Source organism: Ambystoma mexicanum, chromosome 6q (assembly GCF_040938575.1).
Source record: "Ambystoma mexicanum isolate Mex_15411 chromosome 6q, UKY_AmexF1_1, whole genome shotgun sequence".
NCBI lineage: Eukaryota > Metazoa > Chordata > Amphibia > Caudata > Ambystomatidae > Ambystoma > Ambystoma mexicanum.
The window spans coordinates 1,678,584,751-1,678,597,779 of record NC_090937.1 but is presented as its reverse complement, the minus strand read 5'-3'; positions in this window follow the sequence as shown (position 1 = coordinate 1,678,597,779).

Genomic DNA, 13,029 nt, shown 5'->3' with positions numbered 1-13,029 from the left:
AATCTATACTATCCTCCTACAAGACTGGTTAGCCAATACAAGAAAGCTATAACCCTAGCCAAATCATCCTCCTATAACAAGATAATCACTAGCAAATGGAGAGGATGCCCACAGGAATCTATTCTATCCTACTACAAAACTTTGGCCACCCAAAACAAGAAAGCTATAACCCTAGCCAAATCATCCTCCTATAACGAGAGAATCACTAGCAAATGGAGATTATCCCCACAGGAATCTGTACTATCCTCCTACAAGACTCTGGCCACTCAATACAAGAAAGCTATAACCCTAGCCAAATTATCCTCATATAACGAAAGAATCACTAGCAAATGGAGAGGATCCCCACAGGAATCTATACTATCCTCCTACAAGACTCTGGTTAGCCAATACAAGAAAGTTATAACCCTAGCCAAATCATCCTCCTATAACGAGAGAATCACTAGCAAATGGAGAGGATGCCCACAGGAATCTATACTATCCTCCTACAAGACTTTGGCCACCCGATACAAGAAAGCTATAACCCTAGCCAAATCATCCTCCTATAACGAGAGAATCACTAGCAAATGGAGAGGAACCCCCACAGGAATCTATACTATCCTCCTACAAGACTCTGGCCACCCGATACAAGAAAGCTATAACCCTAGCCAAATCATCCTCCTATAACGAGAGAATCACTAGCAAATGGAGAGTATCCCCACAGGAATCTATACTTTCCTCCTACAAGACTCTGGCCACCCGATACAAGAAAGCTATAACCCTAGCCAAATCATCCTCCTATAACGAGAGAATCACTAGCAAATGGAGAGGAACCCCACAGGAATCTATACTATCCTCCTACAAGACTCTGGTTAGCCAATACAAGAAAGCTATAACCCTAGCCAAATCATCCTCCTATAACAAGATAATCACTAGCAAATGGAGAGGATGCCCACAGGAATCTATTCTATCCTACTACAAAACTTTGGCCACCCAAAACAAGAAAGCTATAACCCTAGCCAAATCATCCTCCTATAACGAGAGAATCACTAGCAAATGGAGAGGATGCCCACAGGAATCTACACTATCCTCCTAAAAGACTCTGGTTAGCCAATGCAAGAAAGCTATAACACTAGCCAAATCATCCTCCTATAACGAGAGAATCACTAGCAAATGGAGATTATCCCCACAGGAATCTGTACTATCCTCCTACAAGACTCTGGCCACTCAATACAAGAAAGCTATAACCCTAGCCAAATTATCCTCATATAACGAAAGAATCACTAGCAAATGGAGAGGATCCCCACAGGAATCTATACTATCCTCCTACAAGACTCTGGTTAGCCAATACAAGAAAGTTGTAACCCTAGCCAAATCATCCTCCTATAACAAGAGAATCACTAGCAAATGGAGAGGATGCCCACAGGAATCTATACTATCCTCCTACAAGACTCTGGCCACCCAATACAAGAAAGCTTTAACCCTAGCCAAATTATCCTCATATAACGAGAGAATCACTAGCAAATGGAGAGGATGCCCACAGGAATCTATACTATCCTCCTACAAGACTCTGGCCACCCAATACAAGAAAGCTATAACCCTAGCCTAATCATCCTCCTATAACGAGAGAATCACTAGCAAATGGAGAGGATGCCCACAGGAATCTATACTATCCTCCTACAAGACTCTGGCCACCCAATGCAAGAAAGCTATTACACTAGCCAAATCATCCTCCTGTAATGAGAGAATCACTAGCAAATGGAGAGTATTACCACAGGAATCTATACTATCCTCCTACAAGACTCTGGCCACCCGATACAAGAAAGCTATAACCCTAGCCAAATAATCCTCCTATAACGAGAGAATCACTAGCAAATGGAGAGGATGCCCAGAGGAATCTATACTATCCTCCTACATGACTCTGGCCACCCATTACAAGAAAGCTATAACCCTAGCCAAATAATCCTCCTATAACGAGAGAATCACTAGCAAATGGAGAGGATGCCCACAGGAATCTATACTATCCTCCTACAAGACTCTGGCCACCCAATACAAGAAAGCTATAACCCTAGCCAAATCATCCTCCTATAACGAGAGAATCACTAGCAAAAGGAAAGGATGCCCACAGGAATCTATACCATTCTCCTACAAGACTCTGGCCACCCGATACAAGAAAGCTATAACCCTAGTCAAATCATCCTCCTATAACGAGAGAATCACTAGCAAATGGAGAGTATCCCCACAGGAATCTATACTATCCTCCTACGAGACTCTGGCCACCCAATACAAGAAAGCTATAACACTAGCCAAATTATCCTCATATAACGAGAGAATCACTAGCAAATGGAGAGGATGCCCAGAGGAATCTATACTATCCTCCTACAAGACTCTTGTTAGCCAATACAAGAAAGCTATAACCCTAGCCAAATCATTCTCCTATAACGAGAGAATCACTAGCAAATGGAGAGTATCCCCACAGGAATCTATACTATCCTCCTACAAGACTCTGGCCACCCAATACAAGAAAGCTATAACCCTAGCCAAATCGTCCTCCTATAACAAGAGAATCACTAGCAAATGGAGAGGATCCCCACAGGAATCTATACTATCCTCCTACAAGACTCTGGCCACCCGATACAAGAAAGCTATAACCCTAGCCAAATCATCCTCCTATAACGAGAGAATCACTAGCAAATGGAGAGGAACCCCACAGGAATCTATACTATCCTCCTACAAGACTCTGGTTAGCCAATACAAGAAAGCTATAACTCTAGCCAAATCATTCTCCTACAACAAGAGAATCACTAGCAAATGGAGAGTATCTCCACAGGAATCTATACTATCCTCCTACAAGACTCTGGTTAGACAATACAAGAAAGCTATAACCCTGGCCAAATTATCCTCATATAACGAAAGAATCACTAGCAAATGCAGAGGATGCCCAGAGGAATCTATACTATCCTCCTACAAGACTCTGCCCACCCAATACAAGAAAGCTATAACCCTGGCCAAATTATCCTCATATAACGAGAATCACTAGCAAATGGAGAGGATTCCCAGAGGAATCTATACTATCCTCGTACAAGACTCTGGCCACCCAATACAAGCAAGCTATAACCCTAGCCAAATCATCCTCCTATAACGAGAGAATCACTAGCAAATGGAGAGGATCCCCACAGGAATCTATACTATCCTCCTACAAGACTCTGGTTAGCCAATGCAAGAAAGCTATTACACTAGCCAAATCATCCTCCTGTAACGAGAGAATCACTAGCAAATGGAGAGTATTACCACAGGAATCTATAGTATCCTCCTACAAGACTCTGGCCACCCGATACAAGAAAGCTATAACCCTAGCCAAATAATCCTCCTATAACGAGAGAATCACTAGCAAATGGAGAGGATGCCCACAGGAATCTATACTATCCTCCTACATGACTCTGGCCACCCATTACAAGAAAGCTATAACCCTAGCCAAATCATCCTCCTATAATGAGAGAATCACTAGCAAATGGAGAGGATGCTCACAGGAATCTATACTATCCTCCTACAAGACTCTGGCCACCCAATACAAGAAAGCTATAACCCTAGCCAAATCATCCTCCTATAACGAGAGAATCACTAGCAAAAGGAAAGGATGCCCACAGGAATCTATACTATCCTCCTACAAGACTCTGATTAGCCAATACAAGAAAGCTATAACCCTAGCCAACTCATCCTCCTATAACGAGAGAATCACTAGCAAATGGAGAGTATCTCCACAGGAATCTATACTATCCTCCTACAAGACTCTGGTTAGACAATACAAGAAAGCTATAACCCTAGCCAAATTATCCTCATATAACGAAAGAATCACTAGCAAATGCAGAGGATGCCCAGAGGAATCTATACTATCCTCCTATAAGACTCTGGTTAGCCAACACAAGAAAGCTATAACCCTAGCCAAATCATCCTCCTATAACAAGAGAATCACTAGCAAATGGAGAGGATGCCCACAGGAATCTATACTATCCTCCTACAAGACTCTGGCCACCCAAGACAAGAAAGCTATAACCCTAGCCAAATCATCCTCCTATAACGAGAGAATCACTAGCAAATGGAGAGGAACCCCACAGGAATCTATACTATCCTCTTACAAGACTCTGGCCACCCGATACAAGAAAGCTATAACCCTAGCCAAATCATCCTCCTATAACGAGAGAATCACTAGCAAATGGAGAGTATCCCCACAGGAATCTATACTATCCTCCTACAAGACTCTGGCCACCCGATACAAGAAAGCTATAACCCTAGCCAAATCATCCTCCTATAACGAGAGAATCACTAGCAAATGGAGAGGAACCCCACAGGAATCTATACTATCCTCCTACAAGACTCTGGTTAGCCAATACAAGAAAGCTATAACCCTAGCCAAATCATCCTCCTATAACAAGATAATCACTAGCAAATGATGGAGAGGATGCCCACAGGAATCTATTCTATCCTACTACAAAACTTTGGCCACCCAAAACAAGAAAGCTATAACCCTAGCCAAATCATCCTCCTATAACGAGAGAATCACTAGCAAATGGAGATTATCCCCACAGGAATCTGTACTATCCTCCTACAAGACTCTGGCCACTCAATACAAGAAAGCTATAACCCTAGCCAAATTATCCTCATATAACGAAAGAATCACTAGCAAATGGAGAGGATCCCCACAGGAATCTATACTATCCTCCTACAAGACTCTGGTTAGCCAATACAAGAAAGTTATAACCCTAGCCAAATCATCCTCCTATAACAAGAGAATCACTAGCGAATGGAGAGGATGCCCACAGGAATCTATACTATCCTCCTACAAGACTCTGGCCACCCAATACAAGAAAGCTTTAACCCTAGCCAAATTATCCTCATATAACGAGAGAATCACTAGCAAATGGAGAGGATGCCCACAGGAATCTATACTATCCTCCTACAAGACTCTGGCCACCCAATACAAGAAAGCTATAACCCTAGCCTAATCATCCTCCTATAACGAGAGAATCACTAGCAAATGGAGAGTATTACCACAGGAATCTATACTATCCTCCTACAAGACTCTGGCCACCCGATACAAGAAAGCTATAACCCTAGCCAAATAATCCTCCTATAACGAGAGAATCACTAGCAAATGGAGAGGATGCCCACAGGAATCTATACTATCCTCCTACAAGACTCTGGCCACCCAATACAAGAAAACTATAACCCTAGCCAAATCATCCTCCTATAACGAGAGAATCACTAGCAAAAGGAAAGGATGCCCACAGGAATCTATACCATTCTCCTACAAGACTCTGGCCACCCGATACAAGAAAGCTATAACCCTAGCCAAATCATCCTCCTATAACGAGAGAATCACTAGCAAAAGGAAAGGATCCCCACAGGAATCTATACTATCCTCCTACAAGACTCTGGTTAGCCAATACAAGAAAGTTATAACCCTAGCCAAATCATCCTCCTATAACAAGAGAATCACTAGCGAATGGAGAGGATGCCCACAGGAATCTATACTATCCTCCTACAAGACTCTGGCCACCCAATACAAGAAAGCTTTAACCCTAGCCAAATTATCCTCATATAACGAGAGAATCACTAGCAAATGGAGAGGATGCCCACAGGAATCTATACTATCCTCCTACAAGACTCTGGCCACCCAATACAAGAAAGCTATAACCCTAGCCTAATCATCCTCCTATAACGAGAGAATCACTAGCAAATGGAGAGTATTACCACAGGAATCTATACTATCCTAATACAAGACTCTGGCCACCCGATACAAGAAAGCTATAACCCTAGCCAAATAATCCTCCTATAACGAGAGAATCACTAGCAAATGGAGAGGATGCCCACAGGAATCTATACTATCCTCCTACATGACTCTGGCCACCCATTACAAGAAAGCTATAACCCTAGCCAAATCATCCTCCTATAACGAGAGAATCACTAGCAAATGGAGAGGATGCTCACAGGAATCTATACTATCCTCCTACAAGACTCTGGCCACCCAATACAAGAAAGCTATAACCCTAGCCAAATCATCCTCCTATAACGAGAGAATCACTAGCAAAAGGAAAGGATGCCCACAGGAATCTATACTATCCTCCTACAAGACTCTGATTAGCCAATACAAGAAAGCTATAACCCTAGCCAACTCATCCTCCTATAACGAGAGAATCACTAGCAAATGGAGAGTATCTCCACAGGAATCTATACTATCCTCCTACAAGACTCTGGTTAGACAATACAAGAAAGCTATAACCCTAGCCAAATTATCCTCATATAACGAAAGAATCACTAGCAAATGCAGAGGATGCCCAGAGGAATCTATACTATCCTCCTATAAGACTCTGGTTAGCCAACACAAGAAAGCTATAACCCTAGGCAAATCATCCTCCTATAACAAGAGAATCACTAGCAAATGGAGAGGATGCCCACAGGAATCTATACTATCCTCCTACAAGACTCTGGCCACCCAAGACAAGAAAGCTATAACCCTAGCCAAATCATCCTCCTATAACGAGAGAATCACTAGCAAATGGAGAGGAACCCCACAGGAATCTATACTATCCTCCTACAAGACTCTGGCCACCCGATACAAGAAAGCTATAACCCTAGCCAAATCATCCTCCTATAACGAGAGAATCACTAGCAAATGGAGAGTATCCCCACAGGAATCTATACTATCCTCCTACAAGACTCTGGCCACCCGATACAAGAAAGCTATAACCCTAGCCAAATCATCCTCCTATAACGAGAGAATCACTAGCAAATGGAGAGGAACCCCACAGGAATCTATACTATCCTCCTACAAGACTCTGGTTAGCCAATACAAGAAAGCTATAACCCTAGCCAAATCATCCTCCTATAACAAGATAATCACTAGCAAATGATGGAGAGGATGCCCACAGGAATCTATTCTATCCTACTACAAAACTTTGGCCACCCAAAACAAGAAAGCTATAACCCTAGCCAAATCATCCTCCTATAACGAGAGAATCACTAGCAAATGGAGATTATCCCCACAGGAATCTGTACTATCCTCCTACAAGACTCTGGCCACTCAATACAAGAAAGCTATAACCCTAGCCAAATTATCCTCATATAACGAAAGAATCACTAGCAAATGGAGAGGATCCCCACAGGAATCTATACTATCCTCCTACAAGACTCTGGTTAGCCAATACAAGAAAGTTATAACCCTAGCCAAATCATCCTCCTATAACAAGAGAATCACTAGCGAATGGAGAGGATGCCCACAGGAATCTATACTATCCTCCTACAAGACTCTGGCCACCCAATACAAGAAAGCTTTAACCCTAGCCAAATTATCCTCATATAACGAGAGAATCACTAGCAAATGGAGAGGATGCCCACAGGAATCTATACTATCCTCCTACAAGACTCTGGCCACCCAATACAAGAAAGCTATAACCCTAGCCTAATCATCCTCCTATAACGAGAGAATCACTAGCAAATGGAGAGTATTACCACAGGAATCTATACTATCCTCCTACAAGACTCTGGCCACCCGATACAAGAAAGCTATAACCCTAGCCAAATAATCCTCCTATAACGAGAGAATCACTAGCAAATGGAGAGGATGCCCACAGGAATCTATACTATCCTCCTACAAGACTCTGGCCACCCAATACAAGAAAACTATAACCCTAGCCAAATCATCCTCCTATAACGAGAGAATCACTAGCAAAAGGAAAGGATGCCCACAGGAATCTATACCATTCTCCTACAAGACTCTGGCCACCCGATACAAGAAAGCTATAACCCTAGCCAAATCATCCTCCTATAACGAGAGAATCACTAGCAAATGGAGAGCATCCCCACAGGAATCTATACTATCCTCCTACATGACTCTGGCCACCCATTACAAGAAAGCTATAACCCTAGCCAAATCATCCTCCTATAACGAGAGAATCACTAGCAAATGGAGAGGATGCTCACAGGAATCTATACTATCCTCCTACAAGACTCTGGCCACCCAATACAAGAAAGCTATAACCCTAGCCAAATCATCCTCCTATAACGAGAGAATCACTAGCAAAAGGAAAGGATGCCCACAGGAATCTATACTATCCTCCTACAAGACTCTGATTAGCCAATACAAGAAAGCTATAACCCTAGCCAACTCATCCTCCTATAACGAGAGAATCACTAGCAAATGGAGAGTATCTCCACAGGAATCTATACTATCCTCCTACAAGACTCTGGTTAGACAATACAAGAAAGCTATAACACTAGCCAAATTATCCTCATATAACGAGAGAATCACTAGCAAATGCAGAGGATGCCCAGAGGAATCTATACTATCCTCCTACAAGACTCTGGTTAGCCAATACAAGAAAGCTATAACCCTAGCCAAATCATTCTCCTATAACGAGAGAATCACTAGCAAATGGAGAGTATCCCCACAGGAATCTATACTATCACCCTACAAGACTCTGGCCACCCAATACAAGAAAGCTATAACCCTAGCCAAATCATCCTCCTATAACAAGAGAATCACTAGCAAATGGAGAGGATCCCCACAGGAATCTATACTATCCTCCTACAAGACTCTGGCCACCAAATACGAGAAAGCTATAACCCTAGCCAAGTCATCCTCCTATAACGAGAGAATCACTAGCAAATGAAGAGGATGCCCACAGGAATCTATACTATCCTCCTACAAAACTATGGCCACCCAAAACAAGAAAGCTATAATCCTAGCCAAATCATCCTCCTATAACGAGAGAATCACTAGCAAATACAGAGTATCCCCACAGGAATCTATACTATCCTCCTACAAGACTCTGGTTAGCCAATACAAGAAAGCTATAACCCTAGCCAAATCATTCTCCTATAACGAGAGAATCACTAGCAAATGGAGAGTATCTCCAGAGGAATCTATACTATCCTCCTACAAGACTCTGGTTAGACAATACAAGAAAGCTATAACCCTAGCCAAATCATCCTCCTATAACAAGAGAATCACTAGCAAATGGAGAGGATGCCCATAGGAATCTATACTATCCTCCTACAAAACTATGGCCACCCAAAACAAGAAAGCTATAATCCTAGCCAAATCATCCTCCTATAACGAGAGAATCACTAGCAAATACAGAGTATCCCCACAGGAATCTATACTATCCTCCTACAAGACTCTGGTTAGCCAATACAAGAAAGCTATAACCCTAGCCAAATCATTCTCCTATAACGAGAGAATCACTAGCAAATGGAGAGTATCTCCAGAGGAATCTATACTATCCTCCTACAAGACTCTGGTTAGACAATACAAGAAAGCTATAACCCTAGCCAAATCATCCTCCTATAATGAGAGAATCACTAGCAAATGGAGAGGAACCCCACAGGAATCTATACTATCCTCCTACAAGACTCTGGCCACCCGATACAAGAAAGCTATAACCCTAGCCAAATCATCCTCCTATAACGAGAGAATCACTAGCAAATGGAGAGTATCCCCACAGGAATCTATACTATCCTCCTACAAGACTCTGGCCACCCGATACAAGAAAGCTATAACCCTAGCCAAATCATCCTCCTATAACGAGAGAATCACTAGCAAATGGAGAGGAACCCCACAGGAATCTATACTATCCTCCTACAAGACCCTGGTTAGCCAATACAAGAAAGCTATAACCCTAGCCAAATCATTCTCCTACAACAAGAGAATCACTAGCAAATGGAGAGTATCTCCAGAGGAATCTATACTATCCTCCTACAAGACTCTGGTTAGACAATACAAGAAAGCTATAACCCTAGCCAAATTATCCTCATATAACGAAAGAATCACTAGCAAATGCAGAGGATGCCCAGAGGAATCTATACTATCCTCCTACAAGACTCTGGCCACCCAATACAAGCAAGCTATAACCCTAACCAAATCATCCTCCTATAACGAGAGAATCACTAGCAAATGGAGAGGATCCCCACAGGAATCTATACTATCCTCCTACAAGACTCTGGCCACCCAATACGAGAAATCTATAACACTAGCCAAATCATCCTCCTATAATGAGAGAATCACTAGCAAATGGAGAGGATGCCCACAGGAATCTATACTATCCTCCTACAAGACTCTGATTAGCCAATACAAGAAAGCTATAACCCTAGCCAACTCATCCTCCTATAACGAGAGAATCACTAGCAAATGGAGAGTATCTCCACAGGAATCTATACTATCCTCCTACAAGACTCTGGTTAGACAATACAAGAAAGCTATAACCCTAGCCAAATTATCCTCATATAACGAAAGAATCACTAGCAAATGCAGAGGATGCCCAGAGGAATCTATACTATCCTCCTACAAGACTCTGGCCACCCGATACAAGAAAGCTATAGCCCTAGCCAAATCATCCTCCTATAACGAGAGAATCACTAGCAAATGGAGAGTATCCCCACAGGAATCTATACTATCCTCCTACAAGACTCTGGCCACCCGATACAAGAAAGCTATAACCCTAGCCAAATCATCCTCCTATAACAAGATAATCACTAGCAAGTGGAGAGGATGCCCACAGGAATCTATTCTATCCTACTACAAAACTTTGGCCACCCAAAACAAGAAAGCTATAACCCTAGCCAAATCATCCTCCTATAACGAGAGAATCACTAGCAAATGGAGAGGATGCCCACAGGAATCTACACTATCCTCCTACAAGACTCTGGTTAGCCAATGCAAGAAAGCTATAACACTAGCCAAATCATCCTCCTATAACGAGAGAATCACTAGCAAATGGAGATTATCCCCACAGGAATCTGTACTATCCTCCTACAAGACTCTGGCCACTCAATACAAGAAAGCTATAACCCTAGCCAAATTATCCTCATATAACGAAAGAATCACTAGCAAATGGAGAGGATCCCCACAGGAATCTATACTATCCTCCTACAAGACTCTGGTTAGCCAATACAAGAAAGTTATAACCCTAGCCAAATCATCCTCCTATAACAAGAGAATCACTAGCAAATGGAGAGGATGCCCACAGGAATCTATACTATCCTCCTACAAGACTCTGGCCACCCAATACAAGAAAGCTTTAACCCTAGCCAAATTATCCTCATATAACGAGAGAATCACTAGCAAATGGAGAGGATGCCGACAGGAATCTATACTATCCTCCTACAAGACTCTGGCCACCCAATACAAGAAAGCTATAACCCTAGCCTAATCATCCTCCTATAACGAGAGAATCACTAGCAAATGGAGAGGATGCCCACAGGAATCTATACTATCCTCCTACGAAACTTTGGCCACCCAAAACAAGAAAGCTATAACCCTAGCCAAATCATCCTCCTATAACGAGAGAATCACTTGCAAATGGAGAGGATGCCCACAGGAATCTATACTATCCTCCTACAAGACTCTGGCCACCCAATACAAGAAAGCTTTAACCCTAGCCAAATTATCCTCATATAACGAGAGAATCACTAGCAAATGGAGAGGATGCCCACAGGAATCTATACTATCCTCCTACATGACTCTGGCCACCCATTACAAGAAAGCTATAACCCTAGCCAAATCATCCTCCTATAACGAGAGAATCACTAGCAAATGGAGAGGATGCCCACAGGAATCTATACTATCCTCCTACAAGACTCTGGCCACCCAATACAAGAAAGCTATAACCCTAGCCAAATCATCCTCCTATAACGAGAGAATCACTAGCAAAAGTAAAGGATGCCCACAGGAATCTATACCATTCTCCTACAAGACTCTGGCCACCCGATACAAGAAAGCTATAACCCTAGCCAAATCATCCTCCTATAACGAGAGAATCACTAGCAAATGGAGAGTATCCCCACAGGAATCTATACTATCCTCCTACAAGACTCTGGCCACCCAATACAAGAAAGCTATAACCCTAGCCAAATTATCCTCATATAACGAGAGAATCACTAGCAAATGGAGAGGATGCCTAGAGGAATCTATACTATCCTCCTACAAGACTCTGGTTAGCCAATACAAGAAAGCTATAACCCTAGCCAAATCATCCTCCTATAACAAGAGAATCACTAGCAAATGGAGAGGATCCCCACAGGAATCTATACTATCCTCCTACAAGACTCTGGCCACCAAATACGAGAAAGCTATAACCCTAGCCAAATCATCCTCCTATAACGAGAAAATCACTAGCAAATGGAGAGCAACCCCACAGGAATCTATAATATCCTCCTACAAAACTCTGGCCACACAAAACAAGAAAGCTATAACCCTAGCCAAGTCATCCTCCTATAACGAGAGAATCACTAGCAAATGAAGAGGATGCCCACAGGAATCTATACTATCCTCCTACAAGACTCTGGTTAGCCAATGCAAGAAAGCTATTACACTAGCCAAATCATCCTCCTGTAACGAGAGAATCACTAGCAAATGGAGAGTATTACCACAGGAATCTATACTATCCTCCTACAAGACTCTGGCCACCCGATACAAGAAAGCTATAACCCTAGCCAAATCATCCTCCTATAACGAGAGAATCACTAGCAAATGGAGAGGATGCCCAGAGGAATCTATACTATCCTCCTACATGACTCTGGCCACCCATTACAAGAAAGCTATAACCCTAGCCAAATCATCCTCCTATAACGAGAGAATCACTAGCAAATGGAGAGGATGCCCACAGGAATCTATACTATCCTCCTACAAGACTCTGGCCACCCAATACAAGAAAGCTATAACCCTAGCCAAATCATCCTCCTATAACGAGAGAATCACTAGCAAAAGTAAAGGATGCCCACAGGAATCTATACCATTCTCCTACAAGACTCTGGCCACCCGATACAAGAAAGCTATAACCCTAGCCAAATCATCCTCCTATAACGAGAGAATCACTAGCAAATGGAGAGTATCCCCACAGGAATCTATACTATCCTCCTACAAGACTCTGGCCACCCAATACAAGAAAGCTATAACCCTAGCCAAATTATCCTCATATAACGAGAGAATCACTAGCAAATGGAGAGGATGCCTAGAGGAATCTATACTATCCTCCTACAAGACTCTGGTTAGCCAAT